General features: G+C 44.9%; 13 non-coding genes across 13 annotated transcripts; all 13 read right to left on the bottom strand.

Annotated features, from left to right (window-relative positions):
* Positions 1-482: 482 nt before the first annotated feature.
* Positions 483-673, bottom strand: LOC141231070 (U2 spliceosomal RNA). The gene has a single exon (XR_012297484.1). It is a non-coding gene; the product is annotated as a U2 spliceosomal RNA (small nuclear RNA).
* A 1,115-nt stretch (positions 674-1,788) lies between these two features.
* On the bottom strand, positions 1,789-1,979 carry LOC141231069 (U2 spliceosomal RNA). The gene has a single exon (XR_012297483.1). It is a non-coding gene; the product is annotated as a U2 spliceosomal RNA (small nuclear RNA).
* A 1,115-nt stretch (positions 1,980-3,094) lies between these two features.
* Positions 3,095-3,285, bottom strand: LOC141231342 (U2 spliceosomal RNA). Its single transcript, XR_012297754.1, has one exon. It is a non-coding gene; the product is annotated as a U2 spliceosomal RNA (small nuclear RNA).
* Positions 3,286-4,400: 1,115 nt separating this feature from the next.
* Positions 4,401-4,591, bottom strand: LOC141231068 (U2 spliceosomal RNA). The gene has a single exon (XR_012297482.1). It is a non-coding gene; the product is annotated as a U2 spliceosomal RNA (small nuclear RNA).
* A 1,116-nt stretch (positions 4,592-5,707) lies between these two features.
* On the bottom strand, positions 5,708-5,898 carry LOC141231067 (U2 spliceosomal RNA). The gene has a single exon (XR_012297481.1). It is a non-coding gene; the product is annotated as a U2 spliceosomal RNA (small nuclear RNA).
* Positions 5,899-7,013: 1,115 nt separating this feature from the next.
* Positions 7,014-7,204, bottom strand: LOC141231066 (U2 spliceosomal RNA). The gene has a single exon (XR_012297480.1). It is a non-coding gene; the product is annotated as a U2 spliceosomal RNA (small nuclear RNA).
* Positions 7,205-8,316: 1,112 nt separating this feature from the next.
* LOC141231065 (U2 spliceosomal RNA) lies at positions 8,317-8,507 on the bottom strand. Its single transcript, XR_012297479.1, has one exon. It is a non-coding gene; the product is annotated as a U2 spliceosomal RNA (small nuclear RNA).
* Positions 8,508-9,622: 1,115 nt separating this feature from the next.
* LOC141231064 (U2 spliceosomal RNA) lies at positions 9,623-9,813 on the bottom strand. The gene has a single exon (XR_012297478.1). It is a non-coding gene; the product is annotated as a U2 spliceosomal RNA (small nuclear RNA).
* A 1,112-nt stretch (positions 9,814-10,925) lies between these two features.
* LOC141231061 (U2 spliceosomal RNA) lies at positions 10,926-11,116 on the bottom strand. Its single transcript, XR_012297476.1, has one exon. It is a non-coding gene; the product is annotated as a U2 spliceosomal RNA (small nuclear RNA).
* Positions 11,117-12,231: 1,115 nt separating this feature from the next.
* Positions 12,232-12,422, bottom strand: LOC141231060 (U2 spliceosomal RNA). Its single transcript, XR_012297475.1, has one exon. It is a non-coding gene; the product is annotated as a U2 spliceosomal RNA (small nuclear RNA).
* A 1,115-nt stretch (positions 12,423-13,537) lies between these two features.
* LOC141231059 (U2 spliceosomal RNA) lies at positions 13,538-13,728 on the bottom strand. Its single transcript, XR_012297474.1, has one exon. It is a non-coding gene; the product is annotated as a U2 spliceosomal RNA (small nuclear RNA).
* A 1,115-nt stretch (positions 13,729-14,843) lies between these two features.
* Positions 14,844-15,034, bottom strand: LOC141231058 (U2 spliceosomal RNA). The gene has a single exon (XR_012297473.1). It is a non-coding gene; the product is annotated as a U2 spliceosomal RNA (small nuclear RNA).
* Positions 15,035-16,143: 1,109 nt separating this feature from the next.
* Positions 16,144-16,334, bottom strand: LOC141231057 (U2 spliceosomal RNA). The gene has a single exon (XR_012297472.1). It is a non-coding gene; the product is annotated as a U2 spliceosomal RNA (small nuclear RNA).
* Between the last annotated feature and the right edge of the window lie 286 nt (positions 16,335-16,620).

Here is a 16,620-nt window from a genome sequence, read left to right as displayed (position 1 = left end):
AAAGGCATTGTAGCAAACCAAAAAAGAAATTTTAAGCGCAGCAGAGTAACCAGCGCACATACCTGTTAGCTCAGGTGAGTTTAAAAGGCTGCTGTTGATAACAAGGGCATTTGCTAAATAGATGGTGTGTGTGCAACAATATACTGAAAGGTCAATTATATTGTGCAGCTTATCTCACCACCTGTAGTTATTTAGGTGAAAGCTCCAAAATGCTTGCCTAATATGTCTGTTTATCCAAAAGGAAGTAAAAAGGGAGAGCTAGAACGATAGCATTGCATCACATTACATGGCAATGCAATGCACAGTTGCTGAAGTTGAACCAAAATGAGCTTGTAATCTGGCTTCTGCAACTTTGAACATGAAAAATCCAATGAGGAGAAGAAAAGCAAAGCCAAAGAGTCCATCCCCAAATCCGACAAACAAGCAAAATGAACAAAAAACTTTGAATTCAATTCTTTCTGATTTTAGAAACTGCATTAAAGAAGGGGTGCACCGGTCCTGGAGATACTGCAATACCAGGTCAATGCGTGGAGTGGACAGAGCAAGCTCTTTTTCCATCTCCCTGTTCTAAAAATCCATTTAATATATGGTCCCCAGATAGGGGACGTATCAGATATTAAACTGATAAGAACAGATACTACACTTGATCTTAGCCAAAAGGCCGAGAAGCGATAACCAGAATTGGTTTCAAACTACGGAGCCACCCAAGGATCCTGAAAAGTCCATTTGTGGAGATGAGCTCCTGGACTCCCGTTAAGAAGACATGTTGTCAACCTCTAGATCCCTTACATGCCTGCACTTTTCGGCTTGCTGCTGCTGCAATCCACGCGTTTTAGATCTGCATAACTCCACCTCTTTAAACACAGCACCTTCACCCCCTGCTGTTCCCACCCGCCTCAACACCGTTGGAAGGGAGGAGAACCAATTAAGGCGGGGGGTGGGGTGGAACGAGCAGCTGTCTACCCTTAGCAGGAGGGCTCCTGATTACATACCTCTCCTGCTGCTGCTGCTGCTGGCTGTCCAGCAGCAGACTGAAGGTGGCTGCTGCTGTGCACAGGTATATAAAGGCTCAGAGCCTATTATGACACGCGCAGCCAGCGTTCCATTGCCACATTCCATCTACTGCAGGCAGGATACCTGGCTGGCTGAATGTCGCTGAGAAGCTCACAGAGACCGCCATAAGCAACAGTTTAACAGAATGCCACAGACTAATCAACCAAACTTTTTGGGTTGGGTTCTCTTTTATAGTCTGCAGGCATTAAATGAAAGAAGTCAGTGTTCCAGCAGAAGGAGACAACGTTTCAGAAAAGGCATTGTAGCAAACCAAAAAAGAAATTTTAAGCGCAGCAGAGTAACCAGCGCACATACCTGTTAGCTCAGGTGAGTTTAAAAGGCTGCTGTTGATAACAAGGGCATTTGCTAAATAGATGGTGTGTGTGCAACAATATACTGAAAGGTCAATTATATTGTGCAGCTTATCTCACCACCTGTAGTTATTTAGGTGAAAGCTCCAAAATGCTTGCCTAATATGTCTGTTTATCCAAAAGGAAGTAAAAAGGGAGAGCTAGAAAGATAGCATTGCATCACATTACATGGCAATGCAATGCACAGTTGCTGAAGTTGAACCAAAATGAGCTTGTAATCTGGCTTCTGCAACTTTGAACATGAAAAATCCAATGAGGAGAAGAAAAGCAAAGCCAAAGAGACCATCCCCAAATCCGACAAACAAGCAAAATGAACAAAAAACATTGAATTCAATTCTTTCTGATTTTAGAAACTGCATTAAAGAAGGGGTGCACCGGTCCTGGAGATACTGCAATACCAGGTCAATGCGTGGAGTGGACAGAGCAAGCTCTTTTTCCATCTCCCTGTTCTAAAAATCCATTTAATATATGGTCCCCAGATAGGGGACGTATCAGATATTAAACTGATAAGAACAGATACTACACTTGATCTTAGCCAAAAGGCCGAGAAGCGATAACCAGAATTGGTTTCAAACTACGGAGCCACCCAAGGATCCTGAAAAGTCCATTTGTGGAGATGAGCTCCTGGACTCCCGTTAAGAAGACATGTTGTCAACCTCTAGATCCCTTACATGCCTGCACTTTTCGGCTTGCTGCTGCTGCAATCCACGCGTTTTAGATCTGCATAACTCCACCTCTTTAAACACAGCACCTTCACCCCCTGCTGTTCCCACCCGCCTCAACACCGTTGGAAGGGAGGAGAACCAATTAAGGCGGGGGGTGGGGTGGAACGAGCAGCTGTCTACCCTTAGCAGGAGGGCTCCTGATTACATACCTCTCCTGCTGCTGCTGCTGCTGGCTGTCAAGCAGCAGACTGAAGGTGGCTGCTGCTGTGCACAGGTATATAAAGGCTCAGAGCCTATTATGACACGCGCAGCCAGCGTTCCATTGCCACATTCCATCTACTGCAGGCAGGATACCTGGCTGGCTGAATGTCGCTGAGAAGCTCACAGAGACCGCCATAAGCAACAGTTTAACAGAATGCCACAGACTAATCAACCAAACTTTTTGGGTTGGGTTCTCTTTTATAGTCTGCAGGCATTAAATGAAAGAAGTCAGTGTTCCAGCAGAAGGAGACAACGTTTCAGAAAAGGCATTGTAGCAAACCAAAAAAGAAATTTTAAGCGCAGCAGAGTAACCAGCGCACATACCTGTTAGCTCAGGTGAGTTTAAAAGGCTGCTGTTGATAACAAGGGCATTTGCTAAATAGATGGTGTGTGTGCAACAATATACTGAAAGGTCAATTATATTGTGCAGCTTATCTCACCACCTGTAGTTATTTAGGTGAAAGCTCCAAAATGCTTGCCTAATATGTCTGTTTATCCAAAAGGAAGTAAAAAGGGAGAGCTAGAAAGATAGCATTGCATCACATTACATGGCAATGCAATGCACAGTTGCTGAAGTTGAACCAAAATGAGCTTGTAATCTGGCTTCTGCAACTTTGAACATGAAAAATCCAATGAGGAGAAGAAAAGCAAAGCCAAAGAGTCCATCCCCAAATCCGACAAACAAGCAAAATGAACAAAAAACATTGAATTCAATTCTTTCTGATTTTAGAAACTGCATTAAAGAAGGGGTGCACCGGTCCTGGAGATACTGCAATACCAGGTCAATGCGTGGAGTGGACAGAGCAAGCTCTTTTTCCATCTCCCTGTTCTAAAAATCCATTTAATATATGGTCCCCAGATAGGGGACGTATCAGATATTAAACTGATAAGAACAGATACTACACTTGATCTTAGCCAAAAGGCCGAAAAGCGATAACCAGAATTGGTTTCAAACTACGGAGCCACCCAAGGATCCTGAAAAGTCCATTTGTGGAGATGAGCTCCTGGACTCCCGTTAAGAAGACATGTTGTCAACCAATAGATCGCTTACATGCCTGCACTTTTCGGCTTGCTGCTGCTGCAATCCACGCGTTTTAGATCTGCATAACTCCACCTCTTTAAACACAGCACCTTCACCCCCTGCTGTTCCCACCCGCCTCAACACCGTTGGAAGGGAGGAGAACCAATTAAGGCGGGGGGTGGGGTGGAACGAGCAGCTGTCTACCCTTAGCAGGAGGGCTCCTGATTACATACCTCTCCTGCTGCTGCTGCTGCTGGCTGTCCAGCAGCAGACTGAAGGTGGCTGCTGCTGTGCACAGGTATATAAAGGCTCAGAGCCTATTATGACACGCGCAGCCAGCGTTCCATTACCACATTCCATCTACTGCAGGCAGGATACCTGGCTGGCTGAATGTCGCTGAGAAGCTCACAGAGACCGCCATAAGCAACAGTTTAACAGAATGCCACAGACTAATCAACCAAACTTTTTGGGTTGGGTTCTCTTTTATAGTCTGCAGGCATTAAATGAAAGAAGTCAGTGTTCCAGCAGAAGGAGACAACGTTTCAGAAAAGGCATTGTAGCAAACCAAAAAAGAAATTTTAAGCGCAGCAGAGTAACCAGCGCACATACCTGTTAGCTCAGGTGAGTTTAAAAGGCTGCTGTTGATAACAAGGGCATTTGCTAAATAGATGGTGTGTGTGCAACAATATACTGAAAGGTCAATTATATTGTGCAGCTTATCTCACCACCTGTAGTTATTTAGGTGAAAGCTCCAAAATGCTTGCCTAATATGTCTGTTTATCCAAAAGGAAGTAAAAAGGGAGAGCTAGAAAGATAGCATTGCATCACATTACATGGCAATGCAATGCACAGTTGCTGAAGTTGAACCAAAATGAGCTTGTAATCTGGCTTCTGCAACTTTGAACATGAAAAATCCAATGAGGAGAAGAAAAGCAAAGCCAAAGAGTCCATCCCCAAATCCGACAAACAAGCAAAATGAACAAAAAACATTGAATTCAATTCTTTCTGATTTTAGAAACTGCATTAAAGAAGGGGTGCACCGGTCCTGGAGATACTGCAATACCAGGTCAATGCGTGGAGTGGACAGAGCAAGCTCTTTTTCCATCTCCCTGTTCTAAAAATCCATTTAATATATGGTCCCCAGATAGGGGACGTATCAGATATTAAACTGATAAGAACAGATACTACACTTGATCTTAGCCAAAAGGCCGAGAAGCGATAACCAGAATTGGTTTCAAACTACGGAGCCACCCAAGGATCCTGAAAAGTCCATTTGTGGAGATGAGCTCCTGGACTCCCGTTAAGAAGACATGTTGTCAACCTCTAGATCCCTTACATGCCTGCACTTTTCGGCTTTGCTGCTGCTGCAATCCACGCGTTTTAGATCTGCATAACTCCACCTCTTTAAACACAGCACCTTCACCCCCTGCTGTTCCCACCCGCCTCAACACCGTTGGAAGGGAGGAGAACCAATTAAGGCGGGGGGTGGGGTGGAACGAGCAGCTGTCTACCCTTAGCAGGAGGGCTCCTGATTACATACCTCTCCTGCTGCTGCTGCTGCTGGCTGTCCAGCAGCAGACTGAAGGTGGCTGCTGCTGTGCACAGGTATATAAAGGCTCAGAGCCTATTATGACACGCGCAGCCAGCGTTCCATTGCCACATTCCATCTACTGCAGGCAGGATACCTGGCTGGCTGAATGTCGCTGAGAAGCTCACAGAGACCGCCATAAGCAACAGTTTAACAGAATGCCACAGACTAATCAACCAAACTTTTTGGGTTGGGTTCTCTTTTATAGTCTGCAGGCATTAAATGAAAGAAGTCAGTGTTCCAGCAGAAGGAGACAACGTTTCAGAAAAGGCATTGTAGCAAACCAAAAAAGAAATTTTAAGCGCAGCAGAGTAACCAGCGCACATACCTGTTAGCTCAGGTGAGTTTAAAAGGCTGCTGTTGATAACAAGGGCATTTGCTAAATAGATGGTGTGTGTGCAACAATATACTGAAAGGTCAATTATATTGTGCAGCTTATCTCACCACCTGTAGTTATTTAGGTGAAAGCTCCAAAATGCTTGCCTAATATGTCTGTTTATCCAAAAGGAAGTAAAAAGGGAGAGCTAGAAAGATAGCATTGCATCACATTACATGGCAATGCAATGCACAGTTGCGGAGGTTGAACCAAAATGAGCTTGTAATCTGGCTTCTGCAACTTTGAACATGAAAAATCCAATGAGGAGAAGAAAAGCAAAGCCAAAGAGTCCATCCCCAAATCCGACAAACAAGCAAAATGAACAAAAAACATTGAATTCAATTCTTTCTGATTTTAGAAACTGCATTAAAGAAGGGGTGCACCGGTCCTGGAGATACTGCAATACCAGGTCAATGCGTGGAGTGGACAGAGCAAGCTCTTTTTCCATCTCCCTGTTCTAAAAATCCATTTAATATATGGTCCCCAGATAGGGGACGTATCAGATATTAAACTGATAAGAACAGATACTACACTTGATCTTAGCCAAAAGGCCGAGAAGCGATAACCAGAATTGGTTTCAAACTACGGAGCCACCCAAGGATCCTGAAAAGTCCATTTGTGGAGATGAGCTCCTGGACTCCCGTTAAGAAGACATGTTGTCAACCTCTAGATCCCTTACATGCCTGCACTTTTCGGCTTGCTGCTGCTGCAATCCACGCGTTTTAGATCTGCATAACTCCACCTCTTTAAACACAGCACCTTCACCCCCTGCTGTTCCCACCCGCCTCAACACCGTTGGAAGGGAGGAGAACCAATTAAGGCGGGGGGTGGGGTGGAACGAGCAGCTGTCTACCCTTAGCAGGAGGGCTCCTGATTACATACCTCTCCTGCTGCTGCTGCTGCTGGCTGTCCAGCAGCAGACTGAAGGTGGCTGCTGCTGTGCACAGGTATATAAAGGCTCAGAGCCTATTATGACACGCGCAGCCAGCGTTCCATTGCCACATTCCATCTACTGCAGGCAGGATACCTGGCTGGCTGAATGTCGCTGAGAAGCTCACAGAGACCGCCATAAGCAACAGTTTAACAGAATGCCACAGACTAATCAACCAAACTTTATGGGTTGGGTTCTCTTTTATAGTCTGCAGGCATTAAATGAAAGAAGTCAGTGTTCCAGCAGAAGGAGACAACGTTTCAGAAAAGGCATTGTAGCAAACCAAAAAAGAAATTTTAAGCGCAGCAGAGTAACCAGCGCACATACCTGTTAGCTCAGGTGAGTTTAAAAGGCTGCTGTTGATAACAAGGGCATTTGCTAAATAGATGGTGTGTGTGCAACAATATACTGAAAGGTCAATTATATTGTGCAGCTTATCTCACCACCTGTAGTTATTTAGGTGAAAGCTCCAAAATGCTTGCCTAATATGTCTGTTTATCCAAAAGGAAGTAAAAAGGGAGAGCTAGAAAGATAGCATTGCATCACATTACATGGCAATGCAATGCACAGTTGCTGAAGTTGAACCAAAATGAGCTTGTAATCTGGCTTCTGCAACTTTGAACATGAGAAATCCAATGAGGAGAAGAAAAGCAAAGCCAAAGAGTCAATCCCCAAATCCGACAAACAAGCAAAATGAACAAAAAACATTGAATTCAATTCTTTCTGATTTTAGAAACTGCATTAAAGAAGGGGTGCACCGGTCCTGGAGATACTGCAATACCAGGTCAATGCGTGGAGTGGACAGAGCAAGCTCTTTTTCCATCTCCCTGTTCTAAAAATCCATTTAATATATGGTCCCCAGATAGGGGACGTATCAGATATTAAACTGATAAGAACAGATACTACACTTGATCTTAGCCAAAAGGCCGAGAAGCGATAACCAGAATTGGTTTCAAACTACGGAGCCACCCAAGGATCCTGAAAAGTCCATTTGTGGAGATGAGCTCCTGGACTCCCGTTAAGAAGACATGTTGTCAACCTCTAGATCCCTTACATGCCTGCACTTTTCGGCTTGCTGCTGCTGCAATCCACGCGTTTTAGATCTGCATAACTCCACCTCTTTAAACACAGCACCTTCACCCCCTGCTGTTCCCACCCGCCTCAACACCGTTGGAAGGGAGGAGAACCAATTAAGGCGGGGGGTGGGGTGGAACGAGCAGCTGTCTACCCTTAGCAGGAGGGCTCCTGATTACATACCTCTCCTGCTGCTGCTGCTGGCTGTCCAGCAGCAGACTGAAGGTGGCTGCTGCTGTGCAGAGGTATATAAAGGCTCAGAGCCTATTATGACACGCGCAGCCAGCGTTCCATTGCCACATTCCATCTACTGCAGGCAGGATACCTGGCTGGCTGAATGTCGCTGAGAAGCTCACAGAGACCGCCATAAGCAACAGTTTAACAGAATGCCACAGACTAATCAACCAAACTTTTTGGGTTGGGTTCTCTTTTATAGTCTGCAGGCATTAAATGAAAGAAGTCAGTGTTCCAGCAGAAGGAGACAACGTTTCAGAAAAGGCATTGTAGCAAACCAAAAAAGAAATTTTAAGCGCAGCAGAGTAACCAGCGCACATACCTGTTAGCTCAGGTGAGTTTAAAAGGCTGCTGTTGATAACAAGGGCATTTGCTAAATAGATGGTGTGTGTGCAACAATATACTGAAAGGTCAATTATATTGTGCAGCTTATCTCACCACCTGTAGTTATTTAGGTGAAAGCTCCAAAATGCTTGCCTAATATGTCTGTTTATCCAAAAGGAAGTAAAAAGGGAGAGCTAGAAAGATAGCATTGCATCAAATTACATGGCAATGCAATGCACAGTTGCTGAAGTTGAACCAAAATGAGCTTGTAATCTGGCTTCTGCAACTTTGAACATGAAAAATCCAATGAGGAGAAGAAAAGCAAAGCCAAAGAGTCCATCCCCAAATCCGACAAACAAGCAAAATGAACAAAAAACATTGAATTCAATTCTTTCTGATTTTAGAAACTGCATTAAAGAAGGGGTGCACCGGTCCTGGAGATACTGCAATACCAGGTCAATGCGTGGAGTGGACAGAGCAAGCTCTTTTTCCATCTCCCTGTTCTAAAAATCCATTTAATATATGGTCCCCAGATAGGGGACGTATCAGATATTAAACTGATAAGAACAGATACTACACTTGATCTTAGCCAAAAGGCCGAGAAGCGATAACCAGAATTGGTTTCAAACTACGGAGCCACCCAAGGATCCTGAAAAGTCCATTTGTGGAGATGAGCTCCTGGACTCCCGTTAAGAAGACATGTTGTCAACCTCTAGATCCCTTACATGCCTGCACTTTTCGGCTTGCTGCTGCTGCAATCCACGCGTTTTAGATCTGCATAACTCCACCTCTTTAAACACAGCACCTTCACCCCCTGCTGTTCCCACCCGCCTCAACACCGTTGGAAGGGAGGAGAACCAATTAAGGCGGGGGGTGGGGTGGAACGAGCAGCTGTCTACCCTTAGCAGGAGGGCTCCTGATTACATACCTCTCCTGCTGCTGCTGCTGCTGGCTGTCCAGCAGCAGACTGAAGGTGGCTGCTGCTGTGCACAGGTATATAAAGGCTCAGAGCCTATTATGACACGCGCAGCCAGCGTTCCATTGCCACATTCCATCTACTGCAGGCAGGATACCTGGCTGGCTGAATGTCGCTGAGAAGCTCACAGAGACCGCCATAAGCAACAGTTTAACAGAATGCCACAGACTAATCAACCAAACTTTTTGGGTTGGGTTCTCTTTTATAGTCTGCAGGCATTAAATGAAAGAAGTCAGTGTTCCAGCAGAAGGAGACAACGTTTCAGAAAAGGCATTGTAGCAAACCAAAAAAGAAATTTTAAGCGCAGCAGAGAAACCAGCGCACATACCTGTTAGCTCAGGTGAGTTTAAAAGGCTGCTGTTGATAACAAGGGCATTTGCTAAATAGATGGTGTGTGTGCAACAATATACTGAAAGGTCAATTATATTGTGCAGCTTATCTCACCACCTGTAGTTATTTAGGTGAAAGCTCCAAAATGCTTGCCTAATATGTCTGTTTATCCAAAAGGAAGTAAAAAGGGAGAGCTAGAAAAATAGCATTGCATCACATTACATGGCAATGCAATGCACAGTTGCTGAAGTTGAACCAAAATGAGCTTGTAATCTGGCTTCTGCAACTTTGAACATGAGAAATCCAATGAGGAGAAGAAAAGCAAAGCCAAAGAGTCCATCCCCAAATCCGACAAACAAGCAAAATGAACAAAAAACATTGAATTCAATTCTTTCTGATTTTAGAAACTGCATTAAAGAAGGGGTGCACCGGTCCTGGAGATACTGCAATACCAGGTCAATGCGTGGAGTGGACAGAGCAAGCTCTTTTTCCATCTCCCTGTTCTAAAAATCCATTTAATATATGGTCCCCAGATAGGGGACGTATCAGATATTAAACTGATAAGAACAGATACTACACTTGATCTTAGCCAAAAGGCCGAGAAGCGATAACCAGAATTGGTTTCAAACTACGGAGCCACCCAAGGATCCTGAAAAGTCCATTTGTGGAGATGAGCTCCTGGACTCCCGTTAAGAAGACATGTTGTCAACCTCTAGATCCCTTACATGCCTGCACTTTTCGGCTTGCTGCTGCTGCAATCCACGCGTTTTAGATCTGCATAACTCCACCTCTTTAAACACAGCACCTTCACCCCCTGCTGTTCCCACCCGCCTCAACACCGTTGGAAGGGAGGAGAACCAATTAAGGCGGGGGGTGGGGTGGAACGAGCAGCTGTCTACCCTTAGCAGGAGGGCTCCTGATTACATACCTCTCCTGCTGCTGCTGCTGGCTGTCCAGCAGCAGACTGAAGGTGGCTGCTGCTGTGCACAGGTATATAAAGGCTCAGAGCCTATTATGACACGCGCAGCCAGCGTTCCATTGCCACATTCCATCTACTGCAGGCAGGATACCTGGCTGGCTGAATGTCGCTGAGAAGCTCACAGAGACCGCCATAAGCAACAGTTTAACAGAATGCCACAGACTAATCAACCAAACTTTTTGGGTTGGGTTCTCTTTTATAGTCTGCAGGCATTAAATGAAAGAAGTCAGTGTTCCAGCAGAAGGAGACAACGTTTCAGAAAAGGCATTGTAGCAAACCAAAAAAGAAATTTTAAGCGCAGCAGAGTAACCAGCGCACATACCTGTTAGCTCAGGTGAGTTTAAAAGGCTGCTGTTGATAACAAGGGCATTTGCTAAATAGATGGTGTGTGTGCAACAATATACTGAAAGGTCAATTATATTGTGCAGCTTATCTCACCACCTGTAGTTATTTAGGTGAAAGCTCCAAAATGCTTGCCTAATATGTCTGTTTATCCAAAAGGAAGTAAAAAGGGAGAGCTAGAAAGATAGCATTGCATCAAGTTACATGGCAATGCAATGCACAGTTGCTGAAGTTGAACCAAAATGAGCTTGTAATCTGGCTTCTGCAACTTTGAACATGAAAAATCCAATGAGGAGAAGAAAAGCAAAGCCAAAGAGTCCATCCCCAAATCCGACAAACAAGCAAAATGAACAAAAAACATTGAATTCAATTCTTTCTGATTTTAGAAACTGCATTAAAGAAGGGGTGCACCGGTCCTGGAGATACTGCAATACCAGGTCAATGCGTGGAGTGGACAGAGCAAGCTCTTTTTCCATCTCCCTGTTCTAAAAATCCATTTAATATATGGTCCCCAGATAGGGGACGTATCAGATATTAAACTGATAAGAACAGATACTACACTTGATCTTAGCCAAAAGGCCGAGAAGCGATAACCAGAATTGGTTTCAAACTACGGAGCCACCCAAGGATCCTGAAAAGTCCATTTGTGGAGATGAGCTCCTGGACTCCCGTTAAGAAGACATGTTGTCAACCTCTAGATCCCTTACATGCCTGCACTTTTCGGCTTGCTGCTGCTGCAATCCACGCGTTTTAGATCTGCATAACTCCACCTCTTTAAACACAGCACCTTCACCCCCTGCTGTTCCCACCCGCCTCAACACCGTTGGAAGGGAGGAGAACCAATTAAGGCGGGGGGTGGGGTGGAACGAGCAGCTGTCTACCCTTAGCAGGAGGGCTCCTGATTACATACCTCTCCTGCTGCTGCTGCTGCTGGCTGTCCAGCAGCAGACTGAAGGTGGCTGCTGCTGTGCACAGGTATATAAAGGCTCAGAGCCTATTATGACACGCGCAGCCAGCGTTCCATTGCCACATTCCATCTACTGCAGGCAGGATAACTGGCTGGCTGAATGTCGCTGAGAAGCTCACAGAGACCGCCATAAGCAACAGTTTAACAGAATGCCACAGACTAATCAACCAAACTTTTTGGGTTGGGTTCTCTTTTATAGTCTGCAGGCATTAAATGAAAGAAGTCAGTGTTCCAGCAGAAGGAGACAACGTTTCAGAAAAGGCATTGTAGCAAACCAAAAAAGAAATTTTAAGCGCAGCAGAGTAACCAGCGCACATACCTGTTAGCTCAGGTGAGTTTAAAAGGCTGCTGTTGATAACAAGGGCATTTGCTAAATAGATGGTGTGTGTGCAACAATATACTGAAAGGTCAATTATATTGTGCAGCTTATCTCACCACCTGTAGTTATTTAGGTGAAAGCTCCAAAATGCTTGCCTAATATGTCTGTTTATCCAAAAGGAAGTAAAAAGGGAGAGCTAGAAAGATAGCATTGCATCACATTACATGGCAATGCAATGCACAGTTGCGGAGGTTGAACCAAAATGAGCTTGTAATCTGGCTTCTGCAACTTTGAACATGAAAAATCCAATGAGGAGAAGAAAAGCAAAGCCAAAGAGTCCATCCCCAAATCCGACAAACAAGCAAAATGAACAAAAAACATTGAATTCAATTCTTTCTGATTTTAGAAACTGCATTAAAGAAGGGGTGCACCGGTCCTGGAGATACTGCAATACCAGGTCAATGCGTGGAGTGGACAGAGCAAGCTCTTTTTCCATCTCCCTGTTCTAAAAATCCATTTAATATATGGTCCCCAGATAGGGGACGTATCAGATATTAAACTGATAAGAACAGATACTACACTTGATCTTAGCCAAAAGGCCGAGAAGCGATAACCAGAATTGGTTTCAAACTACGGAGCCACCCAAGGATCCTGAAAAGTCCATTTGTGGAGATGAGCTCCTGGACTCCCGTTAAGAAGACATGTTGTCAACCTCTAGATCCCTTACATGCCTGCACTTTTCGGCTTGCTGCTGCTGCAATCCACGCGTTTTAGATCTGCATAACTCCACCTCTTTAAACACAGCACCTTCACCCCCTGCTGTTCCCACCCGCCTCAACACCGTTGGAAGGGAGGAGAACCAATTAAGGCGGGGGGTGGGGTGGAATGAGCAGCTGTCTACCCTTAGCAGGAGGGCTCCTGATTACATACCTCTCCTGCTGCTGCTGCTGCTGGCTGTCCAGCAGCAGACTGAAGGTGGCTGCTGCTGTGCACAGGTATATAAAGGCTCAGAGCCTATTATGACACGCGCAGCCAGCGTTCCATTGCCACATTCCATCTACTGCAGGCAGGATACCTGGCTGGCTGAATGTCGCTGAGAAGCTCACAGAGACCGCCATAAGCAACAGTTTAACAGAATGCCACAGACTAATCAACCAAACTTTTTGGGTTGGGTTCTCTTTTATAGTCTGCAGGCATTAAATGAAAGAAGTCAGTGTTCCAGCAGAAGGAGACAACGTTTCAGAAAAGGCATTGTAGCAAACCAAAAAAGAAATTTTAAGCGCAGCAGAGTAACCAGCGCACATACCTGTTAGCTCAGGTGAGTTTAAAAGGCTGCTGTTGATAACAAGGGCATTTGCTAAATAGATGGTGTGTGTGCAACAATATACTGAAAGGTCAATTATATTGTGCAGCTTATCTCACCACCTGTAGTTATTTAGGTGAAAGCTCCAAAATGCTTGCCTAATATGTCTGTTTATCCAAAAGGAAGTAAAAAGGGAGAGCTAGAAAGATAGCATTGCATCACATTACATGGCAATGCAATGCACAGTTGCTGAAGTTGAACCAAAATGAGCTTGTAATCTGGCTTCTGCAACTTTGAACATGAAAAATCCAATGAGGAGAAGAAAAGCAAAGCCAAAGAGTCCATCCCCAAATCCGACAAACAAGCAAAATGAACAAAAAACATTGAATTCAATTCTTTCTGATTTTAGAAACTGCATTAAAGAAGGGGTGCACCGGTCCTGGAGATACTGCAATACCAGGTCAATGCGTGGAGTGGACAGAGCAAGCTCTTTTTCCATCTCCCTGTTCTAAAAATCCATTTAATATATGGTCCCCAGATAGGGGACGTATCAGATATTAAACTGATAAGAACAGATACTACACTTGATCTTAGCCAAAAGGCCGAGAAGCGATAACCAGAATTAGTTTCAAACTACGGAGCCACCCAAGGATCCTGAAAAGTCCATTTGTGGAGATGAGCTCCTGGACTCCCGTTAAGAAGACATGTTGTCAACCTCTAGATCCCTTACATGCCTGCACTTTTCGGCTTGCTGCTGCTGCAATCCACGCGTTTTAGATCTGCATAACTCCACCTCTTTAAACACAGCACCTTCACCCCCTGCTGTTCCCACCCGCCTCAACACCGTTGGAAGGGAGGAGAACCAATTAAGGCGGGGGGTGGGGTGGAACGAGCAGCTGTCTACCCTTAGCAGGAGGGCTCCTGATTACATACCTCTCCTGCTGCTGCTGCTGCTGGCTGTCCAGCAGCAGACTGAAGGTGGCTGCTGCTGTGCACAGGTATATAAAGGCTCAGAGCCTATTATGACACGCGCAGCCAGCGTTCCATTGCCACATTCCATCTACTGCAGGCAGGATACCTGGCTGGCTGAATGTCGCTGAGAAGCTCACAGAGACCGCCATAAGCAACAGTTTAACAGAATGCCACAGACTAATCAACCAAACTTTTTGGGTTGGGTTCTCTTTTATAGTCTGCAGGCATTAAATGAAAGAAGTCAGTGTTCCAGCAGAAGGAGACAACGTTTCAGAAAAGGCATTGTAGCAAACCAAAAAAGAAATTTTAAGCGCAGCAGAGTAACCAGCGCACATACCTGTTAGCTCAGGTGAGTTTAAAAGGCTGCTGTTGATAACAAGGGCATTTGCTAAATAGATGGTGTGTGTGCAACAATATACTGAAAGGTCAATTATATTGTGCAGCTTATCTCACCACCTGTAGTTATTTAGGTGAAAGCTCCAAAATGCTTGCCTAATATGTCTGTTTATCCAAAAGGAAGTAAAAAGGGAGAGCTAGAAAGATAGCATTGCATCACATTACATGGCAATGCAATGCACAGTTGCTGAAGTTGAACCAAAATGAGCTTGTAATCTGGCTTCTGCAACTTTGAACATGAAAAATCCAATGAGGAGAAGAAAAGCAAAGCCAAAGAGTCCATCCCCAAATCCGACAAACAAGCAAAATGAACAAAAAACATTGAATTCAATTCTTTCTGATTTTTGAAACTGCATTAAAGAAGGGGTGCACCGGTCCTGGAGATACTGCAATACCAGGTCAATGCGTGGAGTGGACAGAGCAAGCTCTTTTTCCATCTCCCTGTTCTAAAAATCCATTTAATATATGGTCCCCAGATAGGGGACGTATCAGATATTAAACTGATAAGAACAGATACTACACTTGATCTTAGCCAAAAGGCCGAGAAGCGATAACCAGAATTGGTTTCAAACTACGGAGCCACCCAAGGATCCTGAAAAGTCCATTTGTGGAGATGAGCTCCTGGACTCCCGTTAAGAAGACATGTTGTCAACCTCTAGATCCCTTACATGCCTGCACTTTTCGGCTTGCTGCTGCTGCAATCCACGCGTTTTAGATCTGCATAACTCCACCTCTTTAAACACAGCACCTTCACCCCCTGCTGTTCCCACCCGCCTCAACACCGTTGGAAGGGAGGAGAACCAATTAAGGCGGGGGGTGGGGTGGAACGAGCAGCTGTCTACCCTTAGCAGGAGGGCTCCTGATTACATACCTCTCCTGCTGCTGCTGGCTGTCCAGCAGCAGACTGAAGGTGGCTGCTGCTGTGCACAGGTATATAAAGGCTCAGAGCCTATTATGACACGCGCAGCCAGCGTTCCATTGCCACATTCCATCTACTGCAGGCAGGATACCTGGCTGGCTGAATGTCGCTGAGAAGCTCACAGAGACCGCCATAAGCAACAGTTTAACAGAATGCCACAGACTAATCAACCAAACTTTTTGGGTTGGGTTCTCTTTTATAGTCTGCAGGCATTAAATGAAAGAAGTCAGTGTTCCAGCAGAAGGAGACAACGTTTCAGAAAAGGCATTGTAGCAAACCAAAAAAGAAATTTTAAGCGCAGCAGAGTAACCAGCGCACATACCTGTTAGCTCAGGTGAGTTTAAAAGGCTGCTGTTGATAACAAGGGCATTTGCTAAATAGATGGTGTGTGTGCAACAATATACTGAAAGGTCAATTATATTGTGCAGCTTATCTCACCACCTGTAGTTATTTAGGTGAAAGCTCCAAAATGCTTGCCTAATATGTCTGTTTATCCAAAAGGAAGTAAAAAGGGAGAGCTAGAAAGATAGCATTGCATCACATTACATGGCAATGCAATGCACAGTTGCTGAAGTTGAACCAAAATGAGCTTGTAATCTGGCTTCTGCAACTTTGAACATGAAAAATCCAATGAGGAGAAGAAAAGCAAAGCCAAAGAGTCCATCCCCAAATCCGACAAACAAGCAAAATGAACAAAAAACATTGAATTCAATTCTTTCTGATTTTAGAAACTGCATTAAAGAAGGGGTGCACCGGTCCTGGAGATACTGCAATACCAGGTCAATGCGTGGAGTGGACAGAGCAAGCTCTTTTTCCATCTCCCTGTTCTAAAAATCCATTTAATATATGGTCCCCAGATAGGGGACGTATCAGATATTAAACTGATAAGAACAGATACTACACTTGATCTTAGCCAAAAGGCCGAGAAGCGATAACCAGAATTGGTTTCAAACTACGGAGCCACCCAAGGATCCTGAAAAGTCCATTTGTGGAGATGAGCTCCTGGACTCCCGTTAAGAAGACATGTTGTCAACCTCTAGATCCCTTACATGCCTGCACTTTTCGGCTTGCTGCTGCTGCAATCCACGCGTTTTAGATCTGCATAACTCCACCTCTTTAAACACAGCACCTTCACCCCCTGCTGTTCCCACCCGCCTCAACACCGTTGGAAGGGAGGAGAACCAATTAAGGCGGGGGGTGGGGTGGAACGAGCAGCTGT

The sequence above is a fragment of the Phyllobates terribilis genome, unplaced genomic scaffold (genome assembly GCF_046119375.1).
Source record: "Phyllobates terribilis strain yellow unplaced genomic scaffold, ASM4611937v1 Scaffold_505__1_contigs__length_1300667, whole genome shotgun sequence".
Lineage (NCBI taxonomy): Eukaryota > Metazoa > Chordata > Amphibia > Anura > Dendrobatidae > Phyllobates > Phyllobates terribilis.
This window is presented reverse-complemented; position numbering and strand designations above follow the sequence as displayed.